Raw genomic sequence first — 23,742 nt, forward strand, 5'->3', positions numbered from 1 at the left:
ATTTTTGTCCCTGAAGTAACATCCATGCTTTCCAAGTTGTATTTCATTTTTATTTTTTACGTGCTGGATCCATTCAGCAAAGTGGATTAGAAGTTTGTTTAAAAAAGTGTGATTTAACATTAGGTACTTGACATGACAGAATTACCAGTAAGAAAGTAACCATTCCATACTATTATTTTATTCGGAAGAAATACTTTCCATTCATAGTTTTCTCCCAGATTGGCGAGAAGGCACCATACTTAAGACCTCTTGACAGTGGAAAGCTAAATGTATTCATAGAACCACCGCTTTTACATCAGCAATATCTGTCTGATAAGTATTTTCCGGCGCTATCTGAAAAATTATTTCCAAACCCCAGGAACATGAGCAAGGCAGCCCAGAATAGACCAGGTGTCCCTGAATATATGGGTGAATTAATTGTGATATCAGATACTTACAGAGATAAGAGCCTGTTTCCCTAATGCACTGGAAGTCTTTTGCTTTGTTAGGCGTAAAGATCATTTGCAGTTGCTAACATATATCAAAATCTTGATGTGGCTAAAGTGATGTGCTGTTTCCACCAACAGAATGTTGTTTGTGCCCTAAAGTAAGGGATGAAAACCAAGAGGAAAGGCAAAAGGTCTTGCCCAATTAAGGAAGACAGTTCCTCTTCCAGTCATCCCCTAATCATCTCACCAGATGATTTTTGAACTTTATGGCATGTTAAACAGCTTTCTCCATATACCTGCAATCACTCTTAGAGACGGAGAAATGAAACAGAAAGAAGATGAACACTGAGGAAACAGAGGTAAAGTCCAAGACCAAAACACATCTTAGTTTCAAGGCAATTAGTTCTCTCACATTTCCCTTATGATACTTCACAGACTAAGTCCTTAGAGGCTTCATACATTTTTTTTTTTTTCTGGTAATGAGTTACTTCACATGGATTGTAATTAAATAAAGTTTAATCTCAATGCATTATTGTAATTATTAAACTCAGCTAAAAAATTTAATTGTAGATTTGGAAATTTAAATACTATTAAATATGTTGGTGTACACAGCGAGACATTTTGGGGTTTGAAGATACCTCTGTGACAGTTCAAACCTCACTCACACTAGTGTCAGACTAAGCCCTATACAACCCAACCTCTCTAGCAATTTCATAATTCTAGAGCAATTCAGTTATTTACAGATAAATGTAAATGCAGGGCAGGTTCACCAAGAATAATCTGTCATGGTTCAGAACATACTGACAATGAAACTTCAAAGACTTGGTTAAATATGGAAAAGTTCTAGTTGTTTGCATTTCACAGAAATTTCAAGATAGAAGGATCAAATCAGTCATCTAGATTCGCATTTATTCAGATGTACAAACCTGGACAAAAGCTTTAAGGATAAACAACAGAGTCTTCATGAATTGCAAGTTTTCTACCAATCTGGCATGTAAACCATTCTGGGCAGGAGATGTTATGTTAGAATAACCATATCTGTGTTAGGAGACCTATACATGCATCTCAAAAGACTCGAAGCTTGGCTAGTATAAAAAGCTCCAATGTAACAGGATAAATTTTAACCTGAAGTATTTTTCTTTCATGAAAACAATCATCATCATACAACTGCACAAAAACTTCACCTGAGTTTTATTTAAATTGTACACAAGGATTTTGTTTTGATTCAGTAAATGATCTCAGAAGCAAAGCAGAACATCAGGTATATTATTTATATAATCTTATTTATAATAGAAAAGTACTTCCTCACGATAATTGATACAGCAAGATGCTGTATTTGAGACAAAATATACAGCTGCATAGATTAATCTAAAAAATTCTAGAAAGATCACCTGTTAAGCAATTTGACATGTAGAAATATAAGTTACAAAGTACTCCCTAGGCAGCGGGAAATTAAGCAAAATCCTTAAACCTTCAATTATCAATTACTTCTAAAACCCAAGATATCACAGTGTAAAAATGCAGTAATTTTCCTTACAGACATGTACAGTAAATATTACTCAAAGCACTAATAGTCCTGCAACTTTAATTGTAATTCAGTATAGCCTTGGAAGATTCAGATTTGTATTTACTGTCAGATTACTAGAAGTCATTTTTAATCATTTAAAAATTCACATGTAAGGTCTTTTAGATGGACAGTATTTCCTCAGTTTCAAGCAACAACTGTGAGCATTGTTTAGTGTTTGAATTATAGACTCAGTGAATTAATTTGAACTAGACACTAGGTGTCTGACTCGCTTCATGGTAGCACATGCTTGTTGCTAAATGGAGAGGAAATCAAAGTGATCAGAGAGAAATTTATCCTGAAAGAAAACAAGTTTTTCATAAGTATATAAAAACACATACCATGTGGTTTTATCTACTAGTAACAGCAAAACCTACGGTACATGCGTCTGAATCATTTTGGGCAACGTGAAGGGGATGGTGGAAGAAACCCTGTGATTTTACCTAGCTGGTCACAGTTGCTCCTCCACAGAGCACTTCACACCAGCCAAAAGTAAATGTCAGAATTCGGTCTGGCATTTCAGGGACATTCTGACAAGTCCCAGTGTGTAGAAGTAGCAATTCTATATTAGACTTTGTGTTTTTTTCATAACCTGTGTATTGAAAGAGCTATTGCAGCGCCAATTATTTTGTCTTTTTTGTCCTTTTCTCTCATGCTTCATTACCCCAGCTGCCTCTCCTGTTGATATCCTCCTGTAAATGAGAGTATGCAAAACAAATGATGCAACAGCTCCCCCAACAGCAGGTTCTCCTTCAGAGAAAGGGCTCAATGACTGGTTAATTATCTCTATGTGGTACCACACCTCATTTAAAGAAAAAGGCAAATATCTGTCTTCATATATCCACAAAATTAGCTGGTTGATATCAACAGACAATGATCATTCCACTTTAATTTGAGAAGGTTGTGGAGTCTCCTTCTCTGCAGACATTCAAGACCTGCCTGGACACCTTCCTGTGTAACCTCATCTGGGTGTTCCTGCTCCAGCGGGGGGGTTGGACTGGATGAGCTTTTGAGGTCCCTTCCAAACCCTGACATTCTGTGATTCTGTGAGATTAAGTCTTATGTTTAGCCCTGACAAATATTACTGGATGTACATACATTCAGAACTTTTTTCCACACATGACCAATAAAAACACCCCTGTGTTGTACATGACTAGTGCAATTCTTCTTTCAGAGGTGTCACTTAAAGTCTCGGCTGTTCCAGCAAGGGTGAAAACAGTTCAAGGTCATCTTTAGTAGTTTTAATATTTTAAATCTTCAGAGTTAACTTTGAGATTTAAATCTCACTGAAATTATTTTAAGGAAAAGACTTCTAATAGGGTAATTCAAGCATTTGGTTTGGTATAACAACTATCAAGTTCAGATACAATTGAACTAATTTTGAAAAAGAATAGGTGAAGTAGTATGTCAAGAATTTCAGTGTTTTCTCATATTCTGTGGTTTCTGTTTTCAAAAGCCACTGTAAGACAAAAGTTTTTTCCAAACTAAATGTGTCCTAAATAACTGATAAAATAAATGCTTAAATCAAGACTTGCTTTCAGACGTGCATGAGCCAAAATTTACACCAGTTTTACAGCAAGTTTATTTTCAAAGTTGGTTCCCTTGTAACACTTAGAGATCTGAGTTTAAAAGTGCAAGTGATTAAAGTAACTCATTTTCCACACCACCCTAGTACCAGGCACTGATATATTCATTCTAGTGTCTGATCAAAAGAAACTTAAGTTTGTCCTTGCATTAATATTATAGCTTCTATAGTTTTGATGAGCTTCCCTTTCTTTGATCCTATGCTGCAAAAATAATAAGGCCAGATTCCTCCATTCTTCCTCATATTCAATAGAATATTAGGGGATATTAAAAATGAATTACAGAGGAAAATTGAACTAACAACTGAGGGTGTGCTCTTATCAATAAATCACCATCTTGCTTGCTCCTTCTCATACAATGCTTTTTGTTCTCATAAGCGAGATAAATTATCTAATCTCAGAAGAAAAGATACCTTGGGGACAAGTAAAATCAAATAATAAGACACACAGATTTAGAAGTTCAGTGTACCTGTGATCTTTATTAAGCAAAGGATATATAATATAAATTTTAAATGACATACAAGTCTTCAGGAAATAAGAGAAAAGGTAAGCATTTCAGGAGCAGAAAGACACCTACAAATAGTGTTGATTCTCATTGTCAATGTTAGTGAGGGAACAGAACATTTTTCATGACAGAGACAAAGGGCTATAGAGAAAGAAAAGGTTATAAAGCAAAAAAAGTTATTATGTGCTGAAGTTAGGGTTATTCATTTGCATGAGAAAGGAAAAAGCTTTCAGGAACACAATACAAACTGCCCAGGAGGGAAAGAATCAAAATAAACCTAACTGCTATGAATTGTATTGTATCTATTGAGAACTGCCCAAGGCGTTTGGTATGTGCTTAGCTAACCCCATTCAGTGATAACCCTCTCCAAGGCAATCACAACTTGAAACAGAAAGACTTCAAAAACCTAGCTAGCGCCTAAGGAACCGAAGTTTCAGTTTTTGAAACTGAGACACCGAAGTTGTCTCCCAAGAGGATCATTGCTACTGTTGAAAACTCTGTTTCAGAGCTATGTCTTCATCTCCACAGCCAAGGGAACAGAAAGCAGAGTTTGACAGGTTAGTGTCAGCAAACAGGGATGTTATGAACCACCCAAGCCATCAAGTCTAGTCCCCTGTGGTCATAGGCAGACACTCAATTTCCAGTTTTCAGAGAATGGCAGGGTGAAATAATAATTGAGGAACCATATATAATTTTGCATATCAAAGGATGAGCATTTTCTTGGTTCTATAGGGCAAAAGATAATCATACAATTATGTTGTGCAAGTAAGCGCACCCTGATCCTTTCACAACCTTTTGAAGGTAACAGGGAATCGTATTCAAATTTAATTTGCTCCAGAAGTTCACCTATTCCTTCCCCCCCTCACTCTCCGATTTACCTAGCTTCTTCTCTATATAGCTTGTACTCCACCTCCAAATCCACCTGAAATATTACTCAGCTACTTGAAACTTCAGAAGACGTTCTAAACAGCATTATGAACAACTTCAGAGTATTTACTCTTAGGGCACTAGTTTTCCTTAGCTTAAGGACAGAGAAGTATTATATTATACATATTTTAATTAGGTTCTAAAGCAATCTTCATTTTATTAACCCAAGATAAACAGTCAATCATTTTGATTTTATATTTGGTCTCTTTGCTTGTATCAGTAGTTTCAGTGCTCCTACAATTATCTTGAAAAGGTTTAACCAGGCTGTACACAGTATTTCAACTCAAACCCTGCATATCCTCAAACAGCACCTCTAATACTTCCCTCTTTCCAACAGAAATACCTTGCTTGATGTCCTCTAAAATCACGTTAGTGATTTTCACAGCTCCATCATATTAACAGCTCAAAGTTATCCTGTTATTAGCTTCATTCCAATTCCTATTAGTCTGGTGAGAAAGTCACAAAATGTGAGATAATCAGTTCCTCTTCAACATTACAAGTATTCCCAACATGCATTTTTTCCTCAGATTTCATGTGCACATACCCATTTCCTTCTCTCAGTTCACTAATGAACATTCTGATTACCAGCATTAAGCAGCAAAGGATATCACTGATTATTCCTCTCACCTGTTTTAGTTTCCTGTCCAACCAAATCTTCATTCTTTTTTATTAATTCCCTTTATGTCTACTTTGAACAATAACTTTCTATAACAAATAGCATCAAATGTTCCTGAATTGAAACCCTGTGTTCCTTGTGTATGAGAATGGAGTTATAAAAATACCCAAGGTAGCCACTCTTTCCCATTCAATAAATTCAGACTGTAATTTAATCCCACTTTCTGTTTATTTCCAAATGTGTAATGGTTCTCTGCTTCAAAGCCTGTTCTAATTTTTGCACAGCATGGAGGTGAATATCCTCTCCTTTCTCTTCCCCCATTCTTGAATGTACTACGTAGCCATAGTACTGAGTCCAATTCTACAGATTACCTAGAAATATTTTCTTTTAGATTTGTGACACTATAAATTTTCAGTCTCGAAGAATTAATAAGACTTCCTGATGTTGTCATAGTATGGTGAACTATGCCCCATACTGTCAAGCTGTAACTTCAGACCTATATTCTGCTGAGATTGCAAGAATTAAGGGTGACAGAACAGTGGAACAGGCTGCCCAGGGAGGTTGTGGAGTCTCCTTCTCTGGAGACATTCAAACCCACCTGGACCTGGTTCCTATGTAACCTCATCTGGGTGTTCCTGCTCCAGCAGGGAGATTGGACTGGATGAGCTTTTGAGGTCCTTCCAATTCCTTACATTCTGTGATTAAGCTGCTACTGAGTGACGTTTTTAAATTAATATTAAATAATCTGTAAAAGAGCCACAGATTTGTCTTTTTCCAGGGCTGGGTTTAATATGAGAAATATCACAATGTTAGATCAGGAGGTACAAATAAATTTGAAAGCAAAAGCAGCTACATGGATTAATCTGCAACGACTATATTTAATAACATTTTTGCCTTTTTCTAGTATAAAGTTAGCAAAGTCCCATTTGTTCAATCCACTGAAGTTCATGTATCTGCCACAACACACATTCAGTCTGATTTCCCTGCTTTAATAAATAATAAATAATGCCCCTTCTACCTACCAAAGAAAAGTCAATATTAACAATAAAATGTTGTGAGGGATGTTGTTTAGGAAGGGCATATGGTGGATTTTTTTGTGGGTTGGTGTGGGTTGTTTTATTTAAAAAAAAAAAAAACAACACAACAACCCTATTATAAGTTAGGAGTCTAGTTTTTGGTGAAAGAACTCTCAGTTAATCATAATTCATAAATGATCTACATTTTTCAGGCTTTATCTATACAAATACAATCAATTTTGGCACAGTTTCCAGGACTTCATAAATTTTGAATATGCTGTGAAATACAACAGACATTATTTCCCTCTGAAAGGAAAAAAAAGAAAAGAAATCTAATACTAAAAAACCTCAAGGAATTTAACTTATCCTTGATCTGTAAAGTCTTTAAATGGATAACTATTCAAATACACATTAGTGTTAAACCTATGCTTAAGCATGGTTCTAGTTTCCTTCTAAATATAATAAAAGACACAAACACAAAAAACAGCAAGGTTTGTATATTCCAAGGCAGAAAAGAGAACAACTTCACAAACGTGTTTGTGAATCAAGAATCCTACTCTTTACGGTATTTCTCTAAAAAATTCTACTAGGCAGTATGTTGGTTTATTGCGTCTATTCTTGCTCTAGAATATGCTACATTCTTTAAGGAGGTTGGTGAACATATCAGACTGTATCAGCTTAGATAGCACCTTCCAGTGCAACAAAACACAGTGAAGCAGCTGCAAAGAAACTTCAGAATTCCATACTGTTTAGTCCTTGAAGAATGAAAGATGAAGTTGGCCCACAAATTTTTCCACAAGAAGCCATTTTTGCTGGAGATATACAAACCATGTGGAAAATTAGTAAAGTAGGTCTTAGTCCAAATCTGCATTTCATTAAAATCTTATCTTTCTTGAGGAGTGATTTAAATTAAGGCACTTGGTCATATAATGCTGAATTAGAAACCTAAAATTGAATCAAATCCTGAGGAATGCCCGATTTCTGGCTCCCTATGATGGTTGCATCATTGAAACAAAGTGCCACATTTTGACGGGGAAGCAGAGAGTAGTGAACTGCACATGCCTTGGCTAAAATTTTAGAAGTAAACATGGTCATGAACATCTTCAGTTATTTCAGTTCACTTATATCTATAGTCAAAGTGAAGATATTTCTTTGAAAGAAAATTTAGATCAATTTCCACTGGTTTCAGTTTCTTTATAGATAGGTTGATTTTTCCATCTAAACAATTGCATTTTGTCTGCATCATTTCCCAGTACAATATGTGTGCAGAAAATTGCAGAAGAAAAAAAAAATCTCCTAATTTACATTACGCATTCTTTAATTTGTACTTGTTTGAAGTGTACCAAGAGAGTATATTTAGTGTACTGATGTGCCTAGATTTCATGCCTCATTCATTCCACACATCAGTTCACAAATTTTAACATATTATATTTTCCTCAGTAGTATCTGTCTCAGCATAATTACCTCAGACAACAGATCTTTCTTATGCAACGTAATCCCTCCATTAAAAGGGTGTGAAATCTCTCTTTGGTGATAATTCAAGGAATATACTCCTTTACAACACCTCTTGAAGTAAAATTAAACAATCCAGTGTGATAATATCTTTATTTGAACAGGCTTGATGCTACTCTGGTCTCTAGTTTAACATACTTCAGTTCTCTCTCATCTTATCTGATGTCACAAGTATTTAGGAAAGACTTAAGGTGCCTTTAACCTTCTCTGCTGCCTCAAAGCCTATGGTATTTTTTCCTATTTGTTTTAATTAGTTTAGAAAATAATGACAAGAGAAGACAAAAAAAAAAAACAACCCAGGAACCTAAATTTAGACTCCTCACTCTAGATTCAATACACAAAAGCAATTAAGTGTCTTGGATTCAATACCAAAACGAATTCAATCGTCTAGTGTTGCATACTCCTCAAGAAATTTTATACCTATGTCTTCTTTCAATAACCATTTAACCATTCTGGGGGGCTTGGCAGTGGGGTGCATGTAAACAGAGAGAACTGGGTAAAGGTTACACTATTTTTGGGGGAGTTCATGAGTTGAGTAAATTAGCTGGGGATTTGTGAATAATTGCACAACTTTTTTATGGTCTGATCAAAAAAAAAACACAGTATAAAAAACATACTAGCTTAGATAGCAAGCATTCTATGCATGGGACTGCTAAACTGCATCAAAACAAAGTTATTTGAGCCTTGGGAGCAATTTGTTGCTTTATACACTCAAAGTTGAATATAATTATCTCATAAATAACTAAAATGAACCAAAAAGCAGTGACAGGCCCAAGAGCAAGATTTGTCTTGTTCCAAATGTTAGCATTGAACGCAGAACTTAGATAAATTTGCTTCTTTTTTTGGCACATTAGTTCATCCTGGTGGCTTTTCACACACTTCACTGCAAACATCCTGCCCAGAAACACTCTTTTTCTAAAAAGGAATTCTGTGTTGCAGTCAGAGAAGATTTCTGGCTTATGGAAATGATGATTTCTTTCTGGTTTGCTTTAAAAGTGCTCATGTATGTTTTATTAGCTCTAATATGTTTTGCATGAAATAGAGTTCATAATGCTTGCAAGTGTGTATATTTGCTACAGTACTTATAATTCTCCATAAGACAGTCTCTACAGTTTAATTTCTTTACAAAAGAAAAAATGGGTTTTGACTTGCAGAATTAATTTCTTCCTCACACAGATTAAAAAAAAAGTAAACTAACAGTTACACAAAAACATGGTTTTGTTTGGTTTTTTTTTGCAGTAAATTCTTTTTAGTCTTCCCTAAATCAGGCATCTCTAGAGGAAAACAAAAATATACAAATAGTCCTATTTCAAATTCATCTTACTGCTCTCTGTTCCTGACTAGTACCCAATTCACATAACTACCTTCAGGTGCAAGATTCTTGCTGTGTTTCCATACAGACATGCCAGACATTAAAACCAAGGAAATCAAAATGAATTCACAGGGAGAGATGATAGCAGTTTATCACAACAGCAATGTGCAACTGCTTTACCAGGTACGGTGTGTAACACATGAGCAGAAAAACTGTCAAGACAGAAATGCAGCAACCAACCTACAGCTTTGCTTTTGAATTTCAGAGAATTAAGAACCCCAAACCATGCAAAAGTAACATGTGAATTATGAGTGTTTTTCTCATTTTGCTCCACTTGACATTAAGGAGCAAATTTTCACAAGTGTAAAATGTGCAGCAGTTATCACTAGACTGTGATTGCCAGATAAAAGGCTAAGTGAAGAGGTTAGGTGCCCAGATGGGAGCAGGGACAGTTTTGAAAACCTGGTTCAAATATTGGGTGCTGACTTCTACAAATATCTGTGCAATGAATGAAGATCTAGATGACACTATGAAGATTTTTTTAATTCAATGTGATTATATTGCTGGTGCCAGTGGGAGAAGAATGAGTCTGCAAGTAAGAGTTAACAAGATCAAGATGAAAAGTGTTTAAAGGGGTAAGGAAAAGGGCAGAAAAAATAAAGCATTTAGAAGCTGAAAGGAGAGGAAGGAGAATACTGCAGCAGGCAATGTCCAGTCTTCATCTGAATGAAGACACTGAAGTAAAATCTGTACTGCCAGCAGTTGTAATAGGCTTGTCCCATCATGCACTTTCAGTGTAGACTCTCATTTACAACTAGTTTAATATATTATCTCATTATTTAGAATATCTTTGTATCTTTCTGTCCAATTAATCCTCCTTAAAATTATTTTAAAAATGAAAAAGTTCCAAGTATTAGCAATAGTAATAACAGCCAGAAATAAATGCAGCAGTTTCATTTCTTAGAAGCTTGCTTAAAGTCAGGATTCTCGGGATTTTGCCTGTTGCACAGATACTGAGAGCAACATTGGCTTAGTCATGTAGCCATCAGGTTCAACATCCTGACCAGTGCCTTCCTCCTGTACAGTACAGTACTTGGCTACATCAGCTAAAGAGAAAACCTTTTCTCCTTTTTTATTCTCCATTATCAGCAAGAAAAATAAAACATTAAGTAGTACTTCAATAAAGCTTGTTGAACTGTTTCTCTGCAACATTTAAGATTTTTATATCATAACCCACCAACAACTTATAACTTTCATTATATAAAAACAATACTGAAAGTGATTTTATAGTTAGTTTTATTGTTACCTCTGTAGGCAAGCATCCATTTGTGAATTACTCAATTTCTATACTTAGTGCAACAGTCAACATGCAATCAACAATTCATTTGTGCCTTGACTTTTATGCACTGAAGAAACTAGGAGATGCTATTACAATTCAAATCTTAAATCACTTCTGCAGTTTAAACACCTATCCAATATTCACAGAAGCCTGTTGAAAATCCTCCCTTTAAAACTTCAATTACTGTAGCAAGATAATTAGGAATAACGTTCAAAGGCCCATCTACAGATGACTACATCTATTTTCTTAGAGAACAAAACATTAATTTTACAACAGAATTATGTAAGGAGGGATGAAACTTTTTTTAATGAAATTGCTGAAAAGTCAGTCTTGTTTCCAGTAAAAAAGTGTAGCTCCCACTGATTTAAGTGATCTTAGAATTAGTCTTACAGTGGTTTCACACTTCCACCAGCATTTTTTGGAATGAGTTTTTCATTTGCTTTTCAAGTAAGCCGTCGTCCCATTGATCCATAGCTAATGTTTGCCTGGAGTTTCTTACTAGCTTTCTGACAGTTTTGGTGAGGCTTTAGGGGACATGTTGTTGTTGTTGTTTGGGTTTCTTTAGTGTGTGATGTCTTTGATTTTTTTATTTTAAATGTCATTAGAAAGCGGAGTAGTTTAGATGGGATTTCAGGTAAGACAACTGTGGCTGGCAGAGTCAGACAAGCTGTGCAGACCATGGGATGTGACTGTGCATTCTGCGCTGCACTTTCACTCTGTTCACTACATGGATGCTAGCATGCATTTTGCCTAAAAGAACATCAATACTTTCTATTTCAGGCTGTTCCTTGATTTGCAACTCTTTCCTGAAGCATAACCAGTTGCTCTTTACACTTGCTTCGCACAGACTAATTAAATTTTAAATCGAGTCAAGAAGTTTTAGAAATGGGTTCTAGTGAGAAACTGAGATTGCAGTCAGATTTCTGTGGTTTTCCTCCATAGCAGTGTAAGCATCCAAAAAAGATAATCTGGTGACAATTTTTTCTTCAAAAAAACTTAGCAAACAACATCCTGCAGTAAATCATAAAAGTCAAGATGGGGAGCTATTCTTTCACTAGATCTTCAACACTTCTATTATTTACTCACCTCCCTGGGTATTATTATGCAAGCATCAACAAAATAATGGAGAAAATTGTTGCGTAGCCTGAATACTACTTCTTCAAACCCCCATAGACCTAATCTTGGAGAAGTTCTACTCCTCTTGCTTCTTTCACCATTTTCCTACAAGATTATTTGACACAAATTATTTGTTGTCTGACTCTTCCTCAGCACTGAGCTACTAATCAGCATTCACTCATAATTTTGTCTGGACCCTTATAAAGAATCAACAGTGATGGAAACTCCTTGCCCTGTAGATATTTGGGCCAAAAGTAAAACAGAAGTAAATTCAGACAGGTTTCTGTCAGTATACATCCAGGAAAAAAAAAAAACACAGCAGGGCATATCTGTAACATCAGTTGATGTATAAGAACCACATGTCAGCTCATTTCCACTTACCCTAAACAATTTCCTCTATGTTGCCTTCCCTCATCCACTCCTTTCTTTTATTTCTGGTACTGAAAAAAACAGAACAAAACCCAAAACCAACACCAAACACACAAAAAAAACCCCAAAACAGATTGTGCCTGCTCTATTATTCCTGTAGCACTTTATGAATATTATTAAAGTTAATAAAATATCAGAAGTATAATGGGGATAAACATTTGGCAAACTATTTATTCACTGGAGGTAAAAAGACATTTCTAAAGCAGCCAAAGCTATTAGTGGATTCATGTTGCATTTGCCAAATAGTTTTAACCATGGGGAAAAAGGCGACAACATTTTTAAGTCCTATTTGCCTTTTTTTGTTTTTTCACTCAGAATCCAAACTTGCATGCACAGTTAAGAGAGCAAATGTGATTCAAGCATGATGGCATTTTTAAAAGATACCTATAAAAAGCTGCATCCATAGCCAGTGGAAAAAAACCTAAAGAGAGTTGGAGGATGTTGCTGGTTCATGTAGAGACACAGAATACAATTTCCCTGGTTATTATAGGTAGGAAGTTCTGGAGCCCCAGACTAATGAAGAAGCCACCAAAATGTGGAAATCTATGAATGGAGCTTTTTAAGCAGCAAAGAACTCCTGGGTATAATGTGTTTAGTTTCTGAGGTGGATAAATGCCTTAACAGCCATTGTGACCTTTTGACTTGAAGGCAGAATTAAGACACTTCTCACATCTCAACCATGTGCCTGAATAACTTGGATTCTGCATAGGTACTTTCTGAGCATTTGAACATGCAGGTTCAAACCCAGTAAATAGTTGGGTATTCTGAAATAAGACTGTTTCAAGACATACCAGGAAGGCAAATACATTAATTCCTTTCATGAGTTCCATTGGTATAATAAAACCAGGTTTATTAAGGGAAAAGATTCAAATTTTCAATAGCGTAACTTCAAGAATGAAAGAAGGAATAAACACAATATGTTTTGCTAATTAAAGTTAAATATTTACACATTCTTTATGTCTCAAATGAATGCTTGAGTACCTAATCTTGCCAAGGGTTTGGACAGAACAGAAAATATCTTCCAGAAAATATAGGCATAATACAATGAATACTGGGGGATGCCATGAGCACAGAGTTTTATGCTCCATGCATAGAGTCAAGTCCAGGTTTGAACACAACCCTTTAGGGATGTTGAGCGATGATGCCTCATACCGTCCCAAACACCAAATCCCCTCTGCCCAGGGAACAACATAACTATGGCCTTGACTTTTGATCTGACTCCAGAAAACATGCATGATTAGTATGTTAATTTTGCACAAACTTTCCCAGTGCTGAAGAATACAAACAAATCTTCATGAGCAACAAAATGTTAACAAGTAAAAAACAGAAGTCAGGAAAAAAAAAAAAAAAGAGACAGCTCACCAACACCAAATAATTTATTATGTGAGCACAAATATGAACAACCTAATGAAAGATGACAGATTACATCAGTAGCAAGCATATATTATGCCATCAGAGGATGGCAGGAAGTGAACAACAGCATTGGAAAACAGAGGTTCAAGATTGCAAGCTAGGCTTTTCTTGTTCTAAAAAACTCATTTGCAGATGAGAAACATTTGCACATGTATGTTTAAAAAACATCATAGAAAGCAAGCCCATGCAAAAACCTAGAGATCTCAAAAACTATCAACTGCTTTGTGAATGTTTATACTAAATCTAAAAATTGATGTTGAGTTATTTGAATGTGCTTGACACAAAGTAAAATCAATTTACCATGACTAATACCAATAGTACCTCTTGGCTAAAATTACTTTATTATCAAACACAATGAAAGCTAAAGGTGCTTAGCAGTATAAAATATTCAAACTTTATCGGAAGCATTCAAGTCATAGAGCACAAGAGTGCCTTTACTATAAGTAAATTATAATTCAAATAAAGGTTTAATTATTTTGTTTTCTTCAAGTTTATGGGTCAATCTGCAACAACACACAAAAGGGTGAAGCATTATGATTTACAGTTGTTACAGAAAAACAGACCAGGATCTTACAGAAGAGGTTCAGAGGGTAGACAACTATTTGAGCAAATCAACATTCTCCTGAACACCTGTTAAATTCTAAATACCTTTAGGAAGCAATGGATCTAGACTCTGCCTGGACTCACTGCTGCATATATACAGTGTTAGTATGTATTGGCCTTAAAAATGAAATCTTGAAGTTCTCCCTTACAAAAAAATTCAACTAGCTTCAAAAATGCTGAGGAATTACACCACTGTACACTAACTATACTTGTGTTTGACCTCCTGGCTAGAAGAGAAATTATATTTGGAAGCTTTCTGAAAAAAGCAAGCTAGCAGTGTCAAAGGTCCTATGGGTTTTGAATACAGTGTTTAAATACTTCTTTCCTCCTCTATGGTATGGTTATGAGAATTAGGTACTGGAGTGTTAATTTTGAAAAGAGTTTTATTGATGATGTTGTCACTGTTTATAAACTTTCACATGAGTTTATGCATTAAAGCAAAGGTCTAATTGATTAGGTGAATAGCTGCTAATTACAGGGCAGTATCATGAGCTGCATGTGCAACAGAGAAACCAAGAGAAGATAAAATAATATTCAGGAAATGGAAAAAGACTATCACGCCTCACAGAGGAGAACAGAGCAACCCTCCAGCAAAAGGTAAAGTGAGTAATACTGGGCTGGGTAACAAGTATCTGGGTTATAAAATTAACATTAAGAATAATCCATATGCAATAGGGGGAAGAAGCACAATATAAAGACTATAAGAATGCGCTAAAATCACCTGCCCACAACATTTTTTCCAACAGCCAATATTATAGAGCTCAAATCACCTTAACAATGCTTTGACCCTGCTGAGAGTTGCAGTTTCCATTTTGTGGTTTTGTTTTTAATGAGGGCAGAATCAATGGGATCAAATCCAGTAACAGAAATTACCTTTACACACTTAATAGATAAAATTGTTATCCTTTACCTAACAATTGATTGACTCATGAGAACATTTTTAGCCAGTTAATAGCTCTTCAGATACAGCACTGACTTGATGAAAAATTATGGAAAAAATGGTAAATTGCCTTATTCTAAGACAAGTGAAACATGGTAGCTTTCCTTCTGTTATAATAGTGAGTAACAAATAAAGCAACTTTGTCGTTTGGACATATATTTATAATTTGCATACTAACATTTGATGTTTCTGCTCCCCCCATAAAGTGGACTTCCTTGATTTATTTAAAATTTGGAAAAACAAACAGAACAGGGGATAAAGATTAAAAAGGAGAAAGGAACAGACTAGTAAAAGAGAGGGAAGAGCAAGACAAGTCTGCCAAGAGGGAGGTACAGCACACAGTGTCTTTATATAACCAGCACTTATAGAAGCAACTCCTCTCACTCTCTCACTTTGGATGTATCTGCAATTGTATTGCTTATGCTTCATTAGCCCCCAAGTGACTGAAGTACAATTCCCCTGAAACCCATTGGGCCAGACTAAGAGACAGAAAGCAAAAAGCACAGTGAAATATTTTGAAGACAAATTGCACCACAACTGCTGTAAAGCCCATAACACTGGAAATACAATCTAAACTCAGCCGAGGCCCCAGTGCTAACATTAACCATTTTATGGATAGGGTTGATTGGGAGAAGAATAAAGATTTAAAAAAATAACTTTCCAATCTGAAACATGGAGTCATTACTGCAAGAGCCATTTGGCAGTCTGCATGTTCATTATCTACAACCACTCCACACAATACACTTATCATTGGAAGACAGCTAGTTCTTAAGAAATATTTGTCAATAATTTTTCTCAGTTCTATCAACTGACAAAAACATAGTCATCATCAAGTAAACAAGATACAGCAAGTATTAATATTTAGTATTTTGTCCTGGAGATACCTGGGCAGTATAGATGCAATCACAATTAACAAAACTAAAAGTCCTCTCCTGCCTTTGCAACAGTAAGGAAGAAGATTTGAATCTTCAGTTGTCTTTATGTCTCACAGTCTATTTTATAGTTTATCTCCTCCACTATAGCATCAATACTTGACAGAAGAAATGCTATATTTTTCAGTAATCTTAACTGTTTCTCCAGGCTCTCCAGCACTCTTATCAGTGTGCACTGAAGTATATACAAAATAAGGAATTACAGTTTGCCTGATATATTAATAAAACTTTCAAATTCACATCTAAGCACCACACATTCAGTTGGAGAAAAATTCATTTTCCTTACAAAGTGAGACTTGAAAACATTGTGTAAATTATTCTAATCCTGAAAGTTATTGCAGAAATGGCTAACAAAGTCAAGCTTAAATCAGTGACCGTATTGCAGGCAGATTTGTCGACTCCCACCCACCCCACCAAGCAGAAGCATCTGTAAGTAAAATGGTCAAGTTTAAAACCACCAACCTTAGCTCTTGTTCCAAGCAAAACATCTCATTTTTCACCACTCTGATATCATGACACAAAAAAAAACATGGTGTATCCTACACCACCCAGCTGTGAGTAATAACCCTGAGTAGCTTGTGCATCAGTACAGAAGAGGGACACTCAGAAGGGAACAACAAAAATGCTTGGAGAGTAAAGTACTTGAAGTTTGTGGAAGAGACGCTTGAGTCCAGACTGCCTGATGAGTCCAATACTCACTGCCTTGAGCTTGCACTGAAGTGCCTAAGTTGATCTTTCACTCAAGACCTAAGGTCCTGTCTTCCTTCTCAGGTGTGGTTAGAGGATGAAACACTCGTCATCTCTCTTACCTGCTCATTCAGTAGTTACAATGCCTGTCAAGAGAGCAGCTGATTTGGTATTTATGTGTTTTCAGCCTGAAAAAAAGAAAATAGGAGCTACCAAGAATGAAAACATAATGAGAAACTCTGCTTCTTTCAATGCAACCAGACAGAAACCAAACTGCAAACAATGAAATGAAGCTGCGTTGAGAGAAAGCATAACTGAGAGCATGAAACTAAACAACTTGTTCAGGATGAAGTAAGACTTAGATCTCCCTCAAGTCTGAGTGTCAGGACTCACAGAGGATTAAAGACAGACTAAAGCAAAAAAGAGCTCATCGCGGACTGAGTCTAAACACAAGACAGTTTTTCGCCTTTTCCACATTCCATTGCTAAGTACACCAATAAAATAACATTTCAGTAATTGATGAATAACCATCTGTCAGTAAGAGCTAGATTACACGGTAGCACCTGGAACCAGAAACTAGCCATACTGCATGATTCAAAACCAGTCTGCTGAACACAGAGATGCTTTTCTTGGACATAACAGGGGTTTTTTTACTGCTTGTTACAGTTTGTTTTGTTATTTTTTTAACAAGGAAGTACTCTTGTTTTTCTTTCTTCTGCATCTAAGAGATGATGCAGAGATTTATATAACGCATCTGTACAAGTACAAAATTTTGACTGGGGAAAACACGTCAAACATGCTAAACGTTCAAGATGTCCAATGGAAAAACACTTAAATTGCTTAAACAACTCTGAAGTTTTCAATGGTGTTTTAATTTGACATTATGTTGATTTGACTATAAACATCATTCATACTGCCCAAAATGAATTGAAAATGGGAACTGCTCTGTTAACAGATCCTCTGTCACAGGCATAGACACTTTATCACATCAACTACAGAAAATAAATACATCACATATGAATTTGGTTAAACTATGACAGTTAACACAATGTGATGGGCAAGACAATACCCCGCTAGACAGAACCCCAGGACAGAACTCTGTATATAGTATTAAACAAGACCAATATAAGACAAAGTGGGATTAATTCATACCATTGAGAGCAGAGAAAGCCCCATTGATTTTAATCTATATATAACAAAAGGATTACTACAACACATACCAATTCAATGAGAGTTAGTGTAAGAGAGGTTTGTGTGTTTAACTGTTCCAAAGTGCTCCTCTGAAGTGATTTTAAAGAAAAGATAATTTTTGCGATGAGCTGCTTATTGGCTAAGTTCATTATTGCCATTGTTAGGCAGAACTCTCTTCAGAGTCCTACTTATCATAGCAGAAACCATAGAATTAATAAACTAATTTCACTTTTAACGGTGAAAACTGAGAAAAGAATTCTAGAGAGTGCAGCAACTGAGTCAGACCAAACTCCCAAGTGAACTACTATGTATTTTCTCAGCTTGCAGATACAGCTGAAGGCTCTTCAAATTAATTACAACTTCTCAAAATGAAGAGCTAAGATGAAGCAGAATTGCTATCTTAATACATCTACTAATTTCATACAGACTAGAATAGTAAGTATAAGACACACATTGTAGAAAAGGAAACCACTTATTTACACCAGTTGCTGTTGTAGTTCCAGCTCACCAGTTAGACCCATCTCCCCTCTGTTGCTCAAAAAATTCTCATCTTCCACACTGCTGCATCCATGTTAACACAACGCATAGTGCTCCGAGAACTATCCCTTGCACCACTTGTACTGGACTGTCCCCTTCCATCATGTATTTCTTTACCGTACCTTGGTTACCTCCCACTGAAGTCTCTTTTCTTGTTTTCTCCAGTGGGATTTACTTTACCAGCTCAAAGTATTCTTCCTCATCATTATCACTGCCTCATGCTGACTTGACACTCAGGCTTTCAGCAATTGCTCTTAATGAGATTAAATTGCAGTTCATTAAATAAGTTAATTTTATCCTACTTCCACATTTGTCTAATCAGCTCACACATCTTGATGAGACTTGTGCATACATGTCTGTACAAAAACTATCACATGTTCCTTAAGTCCACAAGAATCTAAGTCACTGTTAGAAACACATTACGATATTTTAAAGGTCTCTATTTTGTTTTGTTTTCAGTTGAGACCACAGTAACATCTGTCCAGGTGTTTTGAAAAAATCTTAGTAGTTACATGCAAAAGAACAATATTTAGTTCAATTTCCTAAACAGTAGCAATTCTAATAAGCCAAGTTTTATTAATACAGATACTCATGGGGAAGCAAGGAAAAAAATGGTCTACACAGGAATCAGTTGCATTTCAAGCATATACAACTTTTTACATCTAAAGAGTATACCAATTAGAACACACCAATGGATAACCATTTGTGCCAGATACTAACAAATAGGTGAAAAGTATCAGGTGCATAGCCTGATAGTCTTGTGAGAATGCACTATGATAACTTTCTTATTTATTTTCCAATGATTAATCTTGGAGTATCTTGTGTTAGCTCCTATAAATAGAAAGTAACGTTGTGTAGGTTGCATCAGGACAACAGCAGGCTTGCTCTTCTAAATTCTTAATTAAAAATCAAGTTCTTTGGTATCAAGAACAACAGGAAGTAGTAAAAAGTATGAAACTTTATTACCCCATGAACTTTATTATCATCACACTACCTAAAAGGAAAATCAAGTAGTTTAAGGGTAAAACATTATTTGTTGCTCTCCATTTCTTTCTCCCTGATCTGTTATCCATATGTCCCTGTTAACCTTAACTCTTATTATACACCTTTTAGATTTTTCTTCCCCTTAATCCTTTCAACAACTACTGTTTACATTGGAAGTGAGTAACACCTATGGAATAGAGATTAATTCTTGATACCCCCAAATGTTTGGAAAGAGGAAGCAGCCAAAACCTGTTCGGGTTAATCGCAGCCTGTACTGTGATTACACATAACTGATTTGTGTTTCTAGATTAACAGAAAAGTGTAATTATTTCTTGTTTGGGGTAAGCTCTTGTCTTAAAGGGGAAGAACACACCACAAAAAAGACAAATTTAACATATAACTACTGATGCCATAAAGTCACATGAAAATAACCATTACCCACTGAAGCAAATCACAGCTTGATACTTTCCAGAGGTTTATAACTTATCTGTGACCTGAAGAAGCACTGTAAGGAGAAAAATACAGAGCTTTATAATCATAAAAGTCTGGAAAGTCTCCAAAAAAAGCTTGCAATTTGTATAGAGAGGTGAGGGTGTGTCCTGTATGCTCCCCTTCAGTTTTTACATTATTTTAGTCCACGTTCTGAACACAAGGCCAATACTGTTTCCTCGCTGGGAACTGGACTCTGACCTCATCTTGTCTTGCACTAGTACTATTTGACAGAAATTGTGGTAACTGTATTTGAGGAGGTGCTTTATAGCCCTGATGAGGAAGTGAAAATATTTTCATTATTTATAACTTGCCTAATTTTTCAATACTATTAAGGTTCTAATATAAAAATACAAATGACTGGATTTGTATGCCTCAGATAATAATTACGGCAATAATGAAGTTCACAAGCAATCTAGACTTTATGGGTAGAAAACAATTCATTAGGAATAGCACTTAATCATCTAAGGCATTGCCTTGCTTGAAAACAATCTAGATTTTAAATAAATGGATTAAAGCTTGAATAACAACCCAGTCTCTCACATTTCCCATTAGTCTAGTATCTAAGCCCAGAACTCATTACAGTCACATTTGTTAGCCAGTCTGTCATGCTCCAATTTTCCCCAAAATACCACTAATGAACCACAAATTTTCATTCACATTAATTGCAAATTAACTCTTTGAATGCAGTTTCAAGACTACCCAGATATATTTTGTGCAAAGAGTGGTATTCAGTTAGTCCTGTTATTTGCCTTCAGTGCCTCTCCTCTGAAGAGTCCATAACCTTACAGTGATTTAAGAAGAGTTTAAAAAAACACAGTTTACTTGCTTAGTTATTTTCTGCCCATTCAACCCAAAGACGTTAGCACGAACAAAGTTCTTAAAATGCCTGCTAAGCATTTCACCTCACTTCTTTCCTTCTCACCTCAATGACCAGAATTGCTTTTCTTTTTGTTTATAAAATGCATTAGTATACTGTTTTTCTGCAAGATTTCAGTTTGAGGAAATATATTGTTGTGTTGTCAGTGTTGCAGTAATTTCTCCATATTAAAAAATGGACCTCGTTTCAGTTCTGTTATTAAAATATCATTCTTTATAGCTTAAAGAAAGAAAAAAACCCAGTCATTCACTGGTTCCAATATATACTTGTTTTTTAGATTGTTTTGTGGCTATCATTTGGCTCTCAGTATGAGATTAGTGGTATCTTAGTTGTCCAATTTAAAAGAATTATACCTACTTTTTCAAGTCCATGTCCCCATTTTTAAGGTAGTTTTGAATTTTGTGCAACTTCTTTTGTGTTGCCTGTACATTTCATAGGTAAACTCCTGGCCCTTCACCAACATCATCCCTTAACAACATTCAGCAGAAGCAGATCCAGGACATCATCCTTGCTTGAAGGTGACCCGCTTCACAAACACTCCATGCACCATGACACCAGTTGTTTTTTCAGTCATGCTGCAATAATTTCATTAACACCACACTACCCCCCTCATTGATGAGGTTTATTTATGTGATGATTCTTCTAAACTAACACTTTCTCCAAAGGGAAAGCTTAAATTCCACTCTGGCAGGGGTGAAGTTCATGTATTTTTATAAAGTTAGACTTCACATTTCTGGTGAAGAAATAAATGAATTAATAGTTGTAGCAAAGTGCAGAGGAATAGTTTTAAGAAGCTGATACAGCCACAAACCACTCAATATGTTGTTCGTGACAGGGTCTTATTTTTGGGTTTGCAATCAATCACACATAACTATTTTAATTAATTGCAAAAATTTCTTTCAAGTAGTCAGAGCTTACACACTTAGCTTTTTATTATTAATACATGCCATCTTGTCATCCCTCTGGCACTGGTTTCAAACATAGCAATGTGATTAAAGCATTTATGTAGGATAACAATCTACTAAGCACTCTACAAATCATCTTTGGAAAACTGAATGTCAGTCGCATCTGACTAATTTGTCAAAACCATGTTAGAGAAACGGAAGACTTGCGTGAAGCTTTATCTGCTAAAATTGCTGCTGCACAGAAATATTTCACAGCTTTTTGAAGATTTTTCCAGATTTAAAAGAAACAAACTGCAATATAGATGACCTAATTTTCAGAGTACATCATTCCCTACTGAGAACAAGCAAGAAATATTTTGGCAAATATTCATTTAAGAGCTACCCGCAGAAGAAAGTGAACCAAGATTTTAGCACTAAGTCACTGTGAGAGCTCCTGTGAAACCAGAGTAAAAGTTGATTTGGGGTTGTGTTATAAAACAATAAAAATAAGAGAACCTCAAATTCCTCAAAAGTCTGCTTTTTGTAAGGAAACTATATCACAGAGCCCTGACAGTCAGGTACACTTTAGGCAGATTACTCAGAGTTAATATTCACAGTCCTCACTTGTCTCAAATGTTTTATGAGTAAAAGCATCCTCTATCCCTAGTCCAGAGCATGCAATATTTATGATGTGCTTAGGGTAATGAAATGGATTTGACTGACGTTCTAAATGCACAGATAAAGCAAGGTCTGTGCTCAGACAGACGGAAGCTTTCACACCTCAGCGTGGTCACCAACATATCAATAGCGTGGTCTGCTCTTTCCACAATAAATAAGGAAAAGGCAAGGTGGTTCATTCTGCTTTTTCCTTCTTAAGATGGGACAGCAAATTTCTTCTTTCTCCTCTGACAAGCTTCTTCAGTCTGAAATACTTACGTCTTGTTCTCTACATCTAGTGGTTAAAACTGAGTGGAATCAAAGAAAATTGTAGGAAATCTTGCCCAGACATTCTAAAAAGCATAAAATTCACATGGCTGTAGAGCCAAGGAACAGCTTGCCAAGTGAAATATTGCTTCAGTATGAACTTTTTCCAGAAGCAGAATAACAACCCTTTCCGCCACCTCTCAGACACTTCATTCTTCTACTAGTAATGATCTGAATTGAGTTTTATCCATAATAAACAATGCTACCAGTTAAATACTACTTAGTGTAATAGGACTTATCCTAAACATATTCGAAATAAAAACACTGCTTGTAGACTTTTTTAGTGAAGAAACTACAACACTTCAAAAGAGATTCTCCTCTCAAACCAACGAGTAATATTAAATGTTCATAGCAGCTCTTCTACTGTTTAGTGACTGACCGAAACACCAACATATATATACTTTCAGACAATAAAAAGCGCTTTTCACTTGCATTCTATTTATGAAGCCACACTGAAAAGAGCAAGCAACATACCAGGTACCAAGTTGCTCAGTTGTACCTTAGAAAATTAGGGTTTCTTTTAAAGAATTTTGTTTAGCAAGTGATAGAAAAATAAATACCGCATTAATGCAATATTGAGAACATGAAATCATGTTGATTCATACTAAAATGATGAAGAAACATCATAACTCGGGAAATTAAGCTTACTTTTCAGGTCTTTAAGGGTGCTTCACACCATGGATGAATATAAAAGCAAGGAAAACACTTTTAGGAGGTACACTACATGAAAAACTACCTCAAAGCACTCTTTCCTCAGGTGTTCATTTAGTCTCAAAGAATCCACTATGAATAGCAATAGCACACTCTTGCAATTATTTTCCAACAAAAAAAAATGGGTTTTTCAACATCTAAGAAACAAAAATCAAGTTTT

This window comes from Nesoenas mayeri, assembly GCF_963082525.1.
Source record: "Nesoenas mayeri genome assembly, chromosome: 5".
NCBI classification, from domain to species: Eukaryota; Metazoa; Chordata; class Aves; order Columbiformes; family Columbidae; genus Nesoenas; species Nesoenas mayeri.